The 13,845-nt window shown below is 39.9% G+C and overlaps 1 protein-coding gene across 2 annotated transcripts in view; it reads right to left on the reverse strand.

Annotated features, from left to right (window-relative positions):
- The window catches only part of ADGRL1 (adhesion G protein-coupled receptor L1), a 624,094-nt gene that overhangs the window by 215,503 nt on the left and 394,746 nt on the right, over positions 1-13,845 (reverse strand). The gene's annotated exons all lie outside the window — the stretch shown is intronic.

Below are 13,845 nucleotides of genomic sequence, written 5' to 3' on the forward strand. Positions count from 1 at the left end.
CTTTATTAAAAGATATCAAAGCCGTGATTGTGTCGGGGTCTGACACAGTCACGGCTTTGATATCTTTTAATAAATCCTGTATACATTGTAGAAACATAAATAGTATTGTTTATCTTAACATGGCACCTGATTATTTTTCTTTTCTTTAAAGAACTTCACTTCTTATTACCTTTCCTCACACCAAATTGCTCTCCTTTCCCTTCCCTTACAGAAAATTGCTATTCTCTTCATTTACAGAGCAATGAGCTCTATTCTGTTCCCTTAAAAAGAATTGCTCTTTATTCCCTTCCCTTACAGAATATTGCTCCCTACTCTATTTTCTTACAGAGCATTGCTCCCTATTATCTTCCTTTACAAAGCATTAATCTCTTTTCATTACCATTATAGAGTATTGCTCTATATGGCCTTCCCTTACAGAGTTCAGCTTTCTATTGCCTTCCCTTACAAAATATTGCTCTCAATTCCCTTTATTTACAGATTATTGTTCTTTATTCCCCTTCCCTACAGAGTAATGCTCTTTATTGCCTCCCATACTTTGCTGTATATCCCCTTCCCTTAAAGAGCATTGTCCTTTATTTCCTTTGATTACAGAGTATTGGCCTCTATTTTCTTCTCCTACAGTTATGTTCCCTATTGCCTTCACTTACAATGTATTGCTCTTAATTGTTTTCCATGCTTTGCTCCCTATTCTGTTCCCTTATAGATCATTGCTATCCATTCCCTTCCAGTGCAGATTATTGCTTTTATTCAATTCCCATACAGAGCATTGCTCTCTTCTCTCCATTTACAAAGTATTGCTTTATTCCCTTCCCTGACAGAATGTTGCTTTCTGCTGACTCCCTTGCTTTGCTCTCTATTCTCATTCCTTACAGAATACTGCTTTCTTTTCCCATTCCATACAGAGCATTGCTCTCTGACCCCCTTCCCCTCCACAGACTTGCTGTCCTTTTCCTTCTCTTACAGAGTACTGTTCTCTATTGTAGAAAACAAATAAAAGATGGATCTACTGTTAATTTTTTGGGCAAAAAGAGACCAATTTGTCTATTAAAGACAGGGTACCTCCACAACTTGGCTAATTAGATCAAAAGTTATGGGGAAACAGATGGGGAAAGGACAAGTGGTTGAATGGAGGACCAAACCATGGTATTCATATGCCATACAAATTTTATTAGAACAAAAAATGTGTAATAGTGAAAAAATATCCTCTATATAGTTATAGAAAATATATTAAAGGGACAACATCATCATTCTAAAATATTTGACACAGAGGACATTACTGCAGAAATGTAAAGGGTATTTCCATGTATCTGAGCCACAATGGTCTATATGTGGATTTATCTGGAGAACAGAGCCATACTTGTCCTAATTAATTAATGGACTATGGGTCCAAGGCTTCCTGATAGCTGGGGAAATAATACACTGCTGCTTAATACACCGCAGATTTTTTTCACTATTACACATTTTTTGTTCTAATAAAGTTGATATGGCATATGAATACCATGGTTTGGTCCTCCATTCGACTACTTGTCCCTTTCCCGTCTGTGTCCCTATCAATTTTTATACTGTTCTCTATTCTCTTCCCTTACAGAGTACTGTTCTCTATTCCCTTCCCTTACAGGCTATCACTTTCTATTTCCTTCCCTTACACAGTACAGTGCTCTATTCCCTTCCCTTACAGGGTGCTGTTCTCTATTCCCTTCCACTACATTTTATCACTCTCTGTTCCCTTCCCTTACAGAGCACTGTTCTCTATTCCCTTCCTTTATAGACTATCACTCTCTATTCCCTTCCCTTACAGAGTACTATTTTCTATCCCCTTCCCTTATAGAGTGTCACTCTCTATTCCCTTCCCTTACAGAGTACTGTTCTCTATTCCCTTCCTTTACAAAGTATTGTTCTCTGATCCCTTTCAGAGTACCGTTCTATATTCCTTTCCCTTACAGAGTATCACTCTCTACTGCCTTTCCTTAACCACTTGCAGACCGGACCAATTTGCTGGTCAAAGACCAGACCCCTTTTTGCGATTCGGCACTGCGTCGCTTTAACTGACAATTGCGCGGTCATGCGACGTGGCTCCCAAACAAAATTGACGTCCTTTTTTTTCCCACAAATAGAGCTTTCTTTTGGTGGTATTTGATCACCCCTGCGGTTTTTATTTTTTGCGCTATAACCAAAAATAGAGCGACAATTTTGAAAAAAACGCATTATTTTTTACTTTTTGTTATAATAAATATCCCCCAAAAATATATAAAAAAACATTTTTTCCCTCAGTTTAGGCCGATACGTATTCTTCTACATATTTTTGGTAAAAAAATTGCAATAAGCGATTATTGATTGGCTTGCGCACATTGTGGGGGACCCATCGGACATTTTTGACACATTTTTGGGACCATTGTCATTTATACAGTAATCACTGCTATATAAATGCAGTGATTCCTGTGTAAATGACACTGGCAGTGAAGGGGTTAACCAGTGGGTGGCAGTGTAGGGGTTAAGTGTTCCTAGGGGTGTGTTACTAACTGTGGGGGGGTTGGGCTTTCATTTAGTGAATCACATGGAGCAGAGATCAGCGTCACTAGTTGCTAGGCAGAATGGAGAAATGTTGTTTACACAGCATTTCCTCCATTCGGCCGCTCCGTGAGACGATCGCGGGGATGCCCGCGGCGACCGAGTCCGCGGGTCCTGCGACCGGACTCACGGGGGTCCCGACCAGCGCGGGAGCGTGCCGCCGGCGGCGCGCACCCGATGGCAGGGCGGCATTGAATATTGGACTACCTGTACGCCAATATGCCTGCCCGTGCCATTCTGTCGACGTACATCATCGTGCGCTGGTCGGGAAGTGGTTAAAGAGTACTGTTCTCTTTTCCCTTCCCTTACAGGCTATCACTCTCTATTTCCTTCCCTTAGAGAGTACAGTTCTCTATTCCCTTCCTTTACAGGCTACCACTCTCTATTCCCTTCCCTTACAGAGTAAAGTTCTCTATTCCCTTCCTTTACAGGCTATCACTCTCTATTCACTTCCCTTACAGAGTAAAGTTCTCTATTTCCTTCCTTTACAGGCTATCACTCTCTATTCCCTTCCCTTACATGCTATCACTCTCAATGCCCTTCCCTTACAGAGTACAGTTCTCTGTTCCCTTCCCTTACAGGGTGTTGTTCTCTATTCCCTTCCACTACATTTTATCACTCTTGGTTTCCTTCCCTTACAGAGTACTGTCCTCCATTCCCTTCCCTTATAAAGTATCACTCTCCATTCCCTTCCCTTACAGAGTACTATTCTTTATTCCCTTCCCTTATAGAGTATCACTCTCTATTCCCTTCCCTTACAGAGCACTGTTCTCTATTCCCTTCCTTTACAAATTACTATTCTCTATTTCCTTCCCTTACAGAGTACTGTTCTCTATTCCCTTCCCTTATAGAGTATCACTCTCTATTCCCTTCCCTTATAGAGTATCACTCTCTATTCCCTTCCCTTACAGAGTACTATTCTCTATCCCCTTCCCTTATAGAGTATCACTCTCTAGTCCCTTCCCTTACAAAGTACTGTTCTCTATTCCCTTCCTTTATAAAGTACTGTCCTCTATTCCCTTACCTTACAGAGTACTGTTTTCTATTCCCTTCCCTTACAGAGTATCACTCTCTATTCCATTTCCTTACAGAGTACAGTTCTCTATTCCTTTCCCTTAAAGGGTGTTGTTCTCTATTCCCTTCCACTACATTTTATCACTCTTAGTTCCCTTCCCTTACAGACTATCACTCTCCATTTCCTTCCCTTATAGAGTACTATTCTCTATTACCTTCCCTTATAGAGTATCACTCTCCATTCCCTTCCCTTACAGAGTACTGTTCTCTAGTCCCTTTCCTTTACAAAGTACTGTTCTTTTCCTTCCCGTACAGAGTACTGGTCTCTATTCCCTTCCTTTACAAAATACTGTTCTCTATTTCCTTCCCGTACAGAGTACTGTTCTCTATTCTCTTCCCTTACAGAGTACTGTTCACTATTCCCTTCCATTATGGAGTACTGTTCTATGTTCTCTTCCCTTACAGAGTACTGTTCTCTATTCCCTTCCTTTACAAAGTACTGTTCTCTATTCCCTTCCCTTACAGATTACTGTTCTCTATTCCCTTCCCTTACAGAGTACTGTTCTCAATTCCCTTCCCTTACAGGCTATCACTCTCTATTCCCTTCCCTTACAGAGTACTGTTCTCTATTCCCTTCCACTACATTTTATCACTCGTTGTTCCTTTCCCTTACAGAGTGTTGTTCTCTATTCCCTTTCCTTACAGAGTATAATTCTCTATGCCCTTCCCTTTGCAGAATAATTCTCTCTATTCCCTTCCATCACAGAGTATTTCTTCCCATTCACTTTGTTATTTTGTTCCCTTGCTTTGCATTGCTCTCTATACTCTTCCATTGCAGAGCGTTGCACCTTATTGCCCTACAAATATCTTTCCTCACCTCTCCTTTCTCTTTCGGAGACATGAAAAGAATTGTTAGCGTTCTCTTGCAGATATAGGAACATCTTTCCTCTGTTTTCAGCATTCCTTCCCTTTATGGATATGCAGATTGTTTATTGCTGTTTTCTGCTGTTGACAATTGAGTTTATTAATCGACGCAAGCTGAAAACCCTGCAGAGCATCTCTCTCTCTCTCGCCTGGAAAACATCTGTAGGTCATCACATCAACAAGCTATTTTTTCCAAGACCCAAACAGCATAACAATCCTCAAGCTTCCCCTGTCGCAGAGAGTGAGATTATTTTCCGAACCCGGGGACAGGCAACATACCACATCGTTTAACTCCAGCTGTGCCAGAGATCCTCCGAGCATGAGAACTGAGGACTTCACCACCGCTGCTGACATTGCTGCTTCAGATGGGTGTCAAATGTGCACCAAAAGGAAGAGGAGTCTCACCTACCAATCACATGACAGCTGTCCTTTTTATTTTGGGTGCTACTTTAAAAATAAAACAATTAGTTTGGATATTTGGGCCAACATCTTCATTTATCCTTTATTCATCTTTTACAAACTAGTCCTGTAAAGGCATGTTCACATCGATCTCAAATCGCGGCAGAACGCATGACGCACTTTTGGGTGCTATTAATAGTGAATGTCCAAAGGCGATGTGAATCAAGTATTTTAAATGTTCACTTAATTCCTAATATTTTTTCATTAATGGTTTTTGATGTACTTGCAATGTGCTGTTGAGCTTGCTAGACAATTTAATAGACATGTGCACATTGAAATATTTAGTTTTGGAATTTCGTTTTCGTCCGAAAAAAAAATGAATTTAGTTACTCCCAAAATTCGTTTTTATTTATTTTGTTTAGTTAAAAAATGCATTAGTCTGAAAATCCGAAATAATTAAGGTCGAATCTGTCATTGAAGGCTTATGGTGTCTGTCGAATCTTCATGTCAAATCTTTTCTCTCTATGTTGAACAATCTTGGACTAATAGAGCTAAGGCTAGGCACATTCAACCTTTTTTTGCTATTGTCTCTATAATTTCAATTCTTTTCTCTCTATGTCGAATCTTTTCTGTCTATGTCAAATCTTTTCTCTCTATGTCGAATAATCGTGGACTAATAGAGGTAGGTTAGGCACATTCAACCTTTTTTTGCTATTGTCTCTATAATTTCAATTCTTTTCTCTCTATGTCGAATCTTTTCTGTCTATGTCAAATCTTTTCTCTCTATGTCGAATAATCGTGGACTAATAGAGGTAGGTTAGGCACATTCGACCTTTTTTTGCTATTGTCTCTATAATGTCGAATCTTTTCTCTCTATGTAGAATAATCTTGGACTAATAGAGTTAGATTAGGCACATTCAACCTTTTTTTGCTATTGTCTCTATAATGTCGAATCTTTTCTCTCTATATTGAATCTTTTCTCTCTATGTCGAATAATCTTGGACTAATAGAGTTAGGTTAGGCACATTCAACCTTTTTTTGCTATTGTCTCTATAATTTCAATTCTTTTCTCTCTATGTCGAATCTTTTCTGTCTATGTCAAATCTTTTCTCTCTATGTCGAATAATCTTGGACTAATAGAGGTAGGTTAGGCACATTCGACTTTTTTTTGCTATTGTCTCTATAATGTCGAATCTTTTCTCTCTATGTAGAATAATCTTGGACTAATAGAGTTAGATTAGGCACATTCAACCTTTTTTGCTATTGTCTCTATAATGTTGAATCTTTTCTCTCTATGTAGAATAATCTTGGACTAATAGAGTTAGGTTAGGCACATTCAACCTTTTTTGTTATTGTCTCTATAATGTCAAATCTTTTCTCTCTATGTTGAATCTTTTCTCTCTATGTCGAATCTTTTCTCTCTATGTCGAATAATCTTGGACTAATAGAGTTAGGTTAGGTACATTCAACCTTTTTTGCTATTGTCTCTATAATGTCGAATCTTTTCTCTCTATGTTCAATCTTTTCTCTCTATCTGGAATCTTTTCTCTCTATGTCGAATAATCTTGGACTATTAGAGTTAGGTTAGGCACATTCAACCTTTTTTGCTATTGTCTCTATAATGTCGAATCTTTTCTCTCTATGTCGAAAATCTGGACTAATAGAGTTAGGCTAGGCACATTCAACCTTTTTTGCTATTGTCTCTATAATGTCGAATCTTTTCTCTCTATGTCGAATAATCTTGTACTAATAGAGTTAGGCTAGGCACATTCGACCTTTTTTGCTATTGTCTCTATAATATCGAATCTTTTCTCTCTATGTCGAATCTTTTCTCTCTATGTCGATTCTTTTCTCTCTATGTCGAATAATCTTGGACTAACAGAGCTAAGGTTAGGCACATTCAACCACAGGTTCGATGGACACAGACTGCTATTGTCAGTGCCATGTTGACTCTCCTATCTATATTGAACTGTTGTCACAAAAATAAAGCATTTGTTTATGTCGGATCTTTTGGTTTTCGGATTCTGCACGTTTGTTATCGTATCGAAAATACCCGAAATTCGGATGAAAACAAATGCACATGTCTACAATTTAACCAATCCAGTAGGATCAATTCCCTAGCACTAATAATAGTAGCCCCTGTTTAGGACAAAGGGGCTACATAAAAGAAAACAGCTGTGTTACCAGAGAGTGTTGCCACCATAAAAGAGAGATAATCCATGTCACCAAAGAGTGTTGTTGCCGTACAAAAAAGAGAATAACCAAGTTACTGAAGAGTGAGAAGAGAAAGAGAGAAATGCGTTTTTTGGTGCATTGGCCATTTAAATAAACATGTAGCACAACACCAATAATTGAGTGTTCATTGTAATTATGCGAACGGCTCCTCGGTATTATCCAGGTCCTAGTATAAGAAGTACAGTACCGGTGTATAATATATACCCATTAATTTCACCTCTCTACTTTCTATATTTTGCAGGGAAATAGATATCAGCCATAAATGGAGCTGTTTTCCTACGTGAGGGAAGACATGGCAGAGCCGCCTGTGATAATGCGATAGTATATGAAATGAATTTGTGATAAGAAGAAAAATGGAGGCGCGGTGGTTAGCATTCAGCGCAGAGATCACTCAGTATAATGGAAAATTTCTGTCATCCAAGCATGAAATTATTGAGAAGAGAATTCAGATCGAGAGGAGAAAAAAAAAAAAGTTGCTATTGGCTACTTTGTCTGATTGTTTATTGCTGAGTGCGTTTATGTCATTAAATACGTCCTTACTGCTAAAAGCTTGTTTTCTTATCGCTGGCCTTGAGCTTTGAGCATGTTGGGCTTTTGATGTTTTGGTGTTGCAACTGGAACTGTTCAGTTTGTCTCCCATTAACCCTAATATACTCCCCCTAATATATATAGTACTCCTGAAAATCTAGTACTTTGTTGTCTCAACCTCAGATTACAATATGTTGGCTCTCTGCACTGGGCTGATCTTTAAACAGTGGATAACAGATTAACCACTTAAGGACCAAGCCTCATTTTGAGATTTGGTGTTTACAAGTTAAAAACATTTTTTTTTTTTGCTAGAAAATTACTTAGTACCCCCAAACATTATAAAAAAAAATTTCTAACACCCTAGGGAATAAAATGGCGGTTGTTGCAATGCTTTCTGTCACACTGTATTTGCGCAGCGGTCTTACAAGCGCTCTTTTCTTTGGAAAAAAATACACTTTTTTTAATTAAAAAATAAGACAACAGTAAAGTTAGCACCAATTTTTTTCATATTGTGAAAGATAATGTTACACCGAGTACATTGATACCCAACATGTCACGCTTCAAATTGTGCCTGCTCGTGGAATGGCGACAAACTTTTACCCTTAAAAATCTCCATAGGCGACATTTAAAAAAATTCTACTGGTTGCATGTTTTGAGTTACAGAGGAGGTCTAGGGCTAAAATTATTGCTCTCGCTCTAACGATCATGGCGATATCTCACATGTGTGGTTTGAACACCGTTTTCATATGCAGGCGCAACTCAAGTATGCATTCGCTTCTGCACACAAGCTGGGCGGGATGGGGGGCGTGTTTAATTTTTTTTTTCTTATTTATTTTACCTTTTATTTTTTATTTTTACACTGTTCTTTTAAAAAAATATGTCACTTTTATTCCTATTACAACAAATGTAGAAAAAAAGCATGACAGGACCTCTTAAATATGACATCTGGGTCAAAAAGACCACTATTATCAGAAAGCGGACCGCCAGCCGAAGAAGAGGATACTGGGGTTATGGCAGCTAGCCGCTGCCATAACAATGATATTCCTTTTCAAAGTTAGGCTGTATATATTGGCGTGTGGTGGTCTGTAAGTGGTTAAAAAAAAAAAGTACAACTAAGGCTAGGTTTAGACCTGTATCTAAACTGCCGTTCCTCAACCCTTTAGGTTCCACAGTGAGTAAAACAAGCATGCTTTACTGCATATACAGACTAATTTGACTGTTGAGGGTTCAGTAACAGTTTCCTTGTTGCTCTCCAGTCCAGCGGTGGCCCTTTTCACCCCTCTGAAAAGCAGTAGACAGTGGATTGCTTTTCAGAGGCATTTGACAGATGGCAGGAGCCGATATGCCACCTTCTTGTCACTTGTTTTAACCCTGTAAATGTCACACCACCACTCTGCAGTCATGTGCATTTCATGACGGCTGTACTGTTCGACAAATTAGCTGTAAAGCATCATTTTCTCCATGCCTGCAGCATGTGCACAACTCTGTCTGGCTGTCTTTGAAGCATAAGGCATAGTGGGAGGGGAGAAAAAGGCTCAAGCACCATTTATTACCGCCCCCCCCCCCCCCGACTGCAAGTGAAAATGAGCCCTTAGGGTACATTCACACTTGCGGTTGGGGGGCTGTAAAATCACACGGCAGCAGCAGCCTGGGGTGTGCACATGCTTCAGCCTTTTTTGGTTTGCAGGAATTATACCCCTTGGTGCATTCGCTGGGCAATACTGCCCACCAAACACAACCCATTCAAGTGAATGGGGCTGTGCTGCAAATGTCCATAACTATGTGCAATGCACGCAATTGTGGCATGGTGGGGAGGTCGAGTGTGGATTGCTTTTCAGAAAAGCGGCAGTCCTTGGCTAGTGTAAACAATCCTTTAATTTGTTGTATTTAACTGCTGGTGGGCGGCTCTACCAGGCACCCTGATGTACCTGTATGTTGCGGTTAATTCCTTGGTTAGAGGCACACATGCATGTCCCCCCTGTTATTCTGTGCTGTGATTGTGATCTGTCAGCAGGTTACAGCCAATGATTTTGGCTGAATCCCTGCTGATTGGCTGTAGCCAATCACAGCACAGACATCAGTGTGTTAGTAAAAACAACAAGCAGGTTCTGTCTGGATTTCTCCCTGCTTTCATTTACCGTTCAGAACTGAAAGGAAAGAGAAACTCCAGACAGATCTGTAAGTAGAAGCGACGCACATACCCGTGCATACACTTGTTGGCCACACAGATAACCTCTTGATTGCCCTCTCGATCACTCCTGTCACTCATCCAGTGTCACTAGTACAGTGTACAGTACTATCACTAATCACTGTATTAGTGTCACTAGAGATGTCAGTGTCAGTTAGTCAGTTTTTTTCTATCCCAGCCAGTGTCAGTTAGCACCAGATTGCTCGCCACACTATCACAGTCCCACTATAAGTCACCATTACTAGTATAGCATCTGTACGGATCAATATCTTGATCATGGTCAGAACTATATTAGTTTCCCCAATAGTATAGTCCCCAAAAACGCAGATGACTTTTACCAAATACATGTAGCAGAATACATGTTGTCCTAAATTTATGAAGAAATTTGATTTTATTGGATATTTTACAACAGAAAGTAGAAAATATCGTTTTTTTTAAAAATTGTCACAATTTTTTCATTTATATAATAAAAAACCCAGTAGTGACCTTATACCATCAAAAGAATGTTCTATTTGTGTTTAAAAAATTATATAAATGTCATTTGGGTACAGTGTTGCACGACTGCGCAATTTACAGTTAAATTAGCGCAGTGCTGAATAACAGACTGGCCTGGTCATGAAGGTGTAAAATCTTCCGGGGGTCAAGTGGTTAAAAATACATGCAATTATTTTATTGAACATACTAATCGCGGAGTTCAGATGTGAACTCACACATAACCCTTTGCCACTAAATCAGAACCTTTATTAACTACTTCTCACCCAGGCCAATTCTGACACTTCTCTCGTACATGTTTTGATAGAAAATTACTTAGAACCCTCAAAATCTATATAATACGTTTAAGCAGAGGCCATAGAGCAGTGGTGTCCAAACTGCGGCCTGGGGGCCAGATTTGGCCCTTTATTTGGCTTTATCCGGCCCTTGGGACACTATTTCATACACTGATACCAGCAACGGGGCATAATCCCTCCCGTTAACACCAATGAAGGGTGCACATTTCCTCCCCATGACACCAACAATGGGGCACAATGACATCAACAATGGGACACAATTCCTCCCACTTACACCAATAATGGGGTGCAATTACTCTCTGAAACAATGGGGAATTATTTTTCCCCACTGACGTTGGGACCTTTTCTACTCCCACTTGCCACAATGTGGCCTTGCTAAAGTTTAAAGGACAGTAAACTGCCTCTTTGTTTTTTTACATTTTTTGGAAGGGGATATTTATTATAGCAAAAAGTATAAAATATTTTTTTTTCCCTAAATTGTCGGTCTTCTTTTGTTTATAGCACAAAAAATAAACACTGCAGAGGTGATCAAATACCAACAAAAAAAAGCTCTATTTGTGAGAAAAAAAGAGCATCAATTTTCTTTGGGTACAGCGTTGCATGACCGCGCAATTGTCAGTTAACGCGCCACAGTGCCGTATCGCAAAAAATGGCCTGGTCATTAAGGGGGCAAATCTTCCGGTCCTGAATTCTAGTGCAGAAAAACACAATATTAAACTTTTTTTTTGCTAAAATCTAAAAGATGATGTTACACCGAGTAAATAGATACCTAATATGTCATGCTTCAAAATTGCATAAGCTTGTGGAACGCCACCAAACTATGGCACCTAAACAGGTTACTGGTTACACAGGTCTGGTGCTAGAATTATTGTTTTATTGTTCTTGCTCTGACATCTGCCTTAAAACCTCACGTGTGGTGCGTTCGCTGTCTACGTTTGCATGCAGGACTGACGTGTGCGCTCACCTTTACGTACAAGCATGGTAGGACTGGGGTGCTTTAAAAAATGTATTTCTTTTTATTTTATTTATATTTATTTATGTTGATATTTATTTTATTTGACTATTTTATTTTTACAGTCTCTTTTTTTTATCACTTGTATTTCTTTCACGATTGTAAACATCCCTTGTGACAACAATCAGAAGTGACAGGTCCTCTTTACTGAGATATATGGGGTCTATCAGACCCCAGATATCTCTTCTGCTTATAACAGCATCTCATCAGACCAAGGTCGGTCTGGTCTGATGCTTGTACTAGATGGTAATGGCCGGTAACATAAGCATGCGCATAGAGTGTGTTGGAATGTTCCTGGGCACACCCTAAACACCCCAAGCGGCACAGATTCCCCTTGCTGCCTGGGCCCCTATGTCAGTTCCCGGCCCCTTCCTTTATGAATGAATACATTGAGTGACCAGTACCGTGTTCATACATAACTGAAGCATATAAACTGTATTATATGTACACACACACAGGGGTATGTTTGAGCTAATGAAATAGGCTGCGTGCAGCTATGGCCGATACACAGACCAAAAATCGGAAGTGTCAAAAACCTTGTTGCTTCCAGTTTCTAATACTATAGAGATGGTTAAGGACAACCTGGTCCCCGTTCAGCTCTATGGTAAGCTGTTGGAACTTTGGGCTTCAGTGTCGGTGTAGTGCCATATTTTGCTCCCCATCGTAGAATGCTCTGGAAGTGACGTTGCGGCCAGAAATGTCACACTGCGCATGCGCAATGCGTTTCAAACACTTGCGGCATGCGTTCCAAAGGATTTGCGACAATGCAGACCAGTGTAAGCGTCAGATAATGCACGGAAGTGAGGGGAGGTAATCCCCTCCCCGAGCCACGGTTAACCTCGCTCTCTCCGCCGCTCTCCGCTCTGTCTAAAGTTAATGTCACTCTGTCTAAAGTTAACATCACGATTACCTCCCCTCACTTCCATGACATTATCTGACGATTTCCTCTGGAACACATGGCGCAAGTGTTTGGAATGCATCGCGCATGCGCAGTGCGAGAATTTCTGACCGCAACGTCACTTCCAGAGCATTCTACGATGGGGAGCAAAATATTACTCTACACCGGTCTCCCTGATCAAAGGGAGAGCCCGGAGCGGCACCTGAGGGCAGCTGGGGGGGTGGGGGAGTGGAATGACCCCTTCCGTCACCTATAAAAGCAATCCGGTGGCTAATTAGCTGCTAGGACGGCTTTTACATTGTAGGAAATCGCTTGCTGAGAAGAAGAATATGGGATGATGCCTGTATATGCAGGTATTATTCTTGTAGAACCACTGAAAGTCCAGGATGTCATATGACATCCTACAGATGGGTTGTGGTTAAACATCCCATCGCCTCTCTCAGCCTGGGTTGACACTGATGTGAATTTACAGAGGGTTTGATCCGTTTAGAAACACACGGATTCGCAGGTCATGTAAAAAGCATAATATTCCATGGCTTTGGTTCACATATATGTGTTGCGCAGTGTTAATTTAGTCGACTAAAACATTTTAGTCGACTAAAATGACTAAAAGATTTTAGTCGACTAAATGAATACTATTTTAGTTGACTAAAGACTGGAGATTTGGTCGACTAAATACGACTAAAACTAAAACAATTGCAGAAGACTAAAATGGGACTAAAACTAAAATTCCATTTTAGTCCTAAGACTAAAATTTACACTGGCGTTGCGAATTTGGTGGGGGAAAAAAGGGTCCTGTGCGTGTTGACAGCGAGTGTGATGCAAATTCCTATGGTGCATTGCGAATTTTATCTTCATAGGCTTCAGTTGAACTTGCAGTAAACTCGCAGCACACAGTTCACATCTCTGCGAATTGTTCACTGTCTGCCTCCTGAAATTTGTGGTAAATTTGCAGTAAAGTCGCAGTAAATTCATGGTAAATTCGCACCTATCCTGTTGAAAACGCAAGGAAAATTCACACCTCACACAGGACAAAAAAAACTGATGACATTCGCAGTACATCACATCGCAGTAGTGTAAACCTAGGCTAAATCTTTATATCAATCTTTCAATGGTCGGTCTATTTATATATATCTAAAAAGTCTGCTTGAATACTAACTAAGGTACATTTCCCGACTTTAAACGGAAAGAAATACTTTTGGAAATGCATATATACATGTAATAGTCCAGTATAATCACAGAATAAAACTCAAAGATCTTCAGATCATCTCAACAGCATAATGACAGAACC

Source organism: Lithobates pipiens, unplaced genomic scaffold (assembly GCF_037356315.1).
Source record: "Lithobates pipiens isolate NorthernLeopardFrog02 unplaced genomic scaffold, aLitPip1_a1.2 Scaffold_8, whole genome shotgun sequence".
Taxonomy (NCBI): Eukaryota; Metazoa; Chordata; class Amphibia; order Anura; family Ranidae; genus Lithobates; species Lithobates pipiens.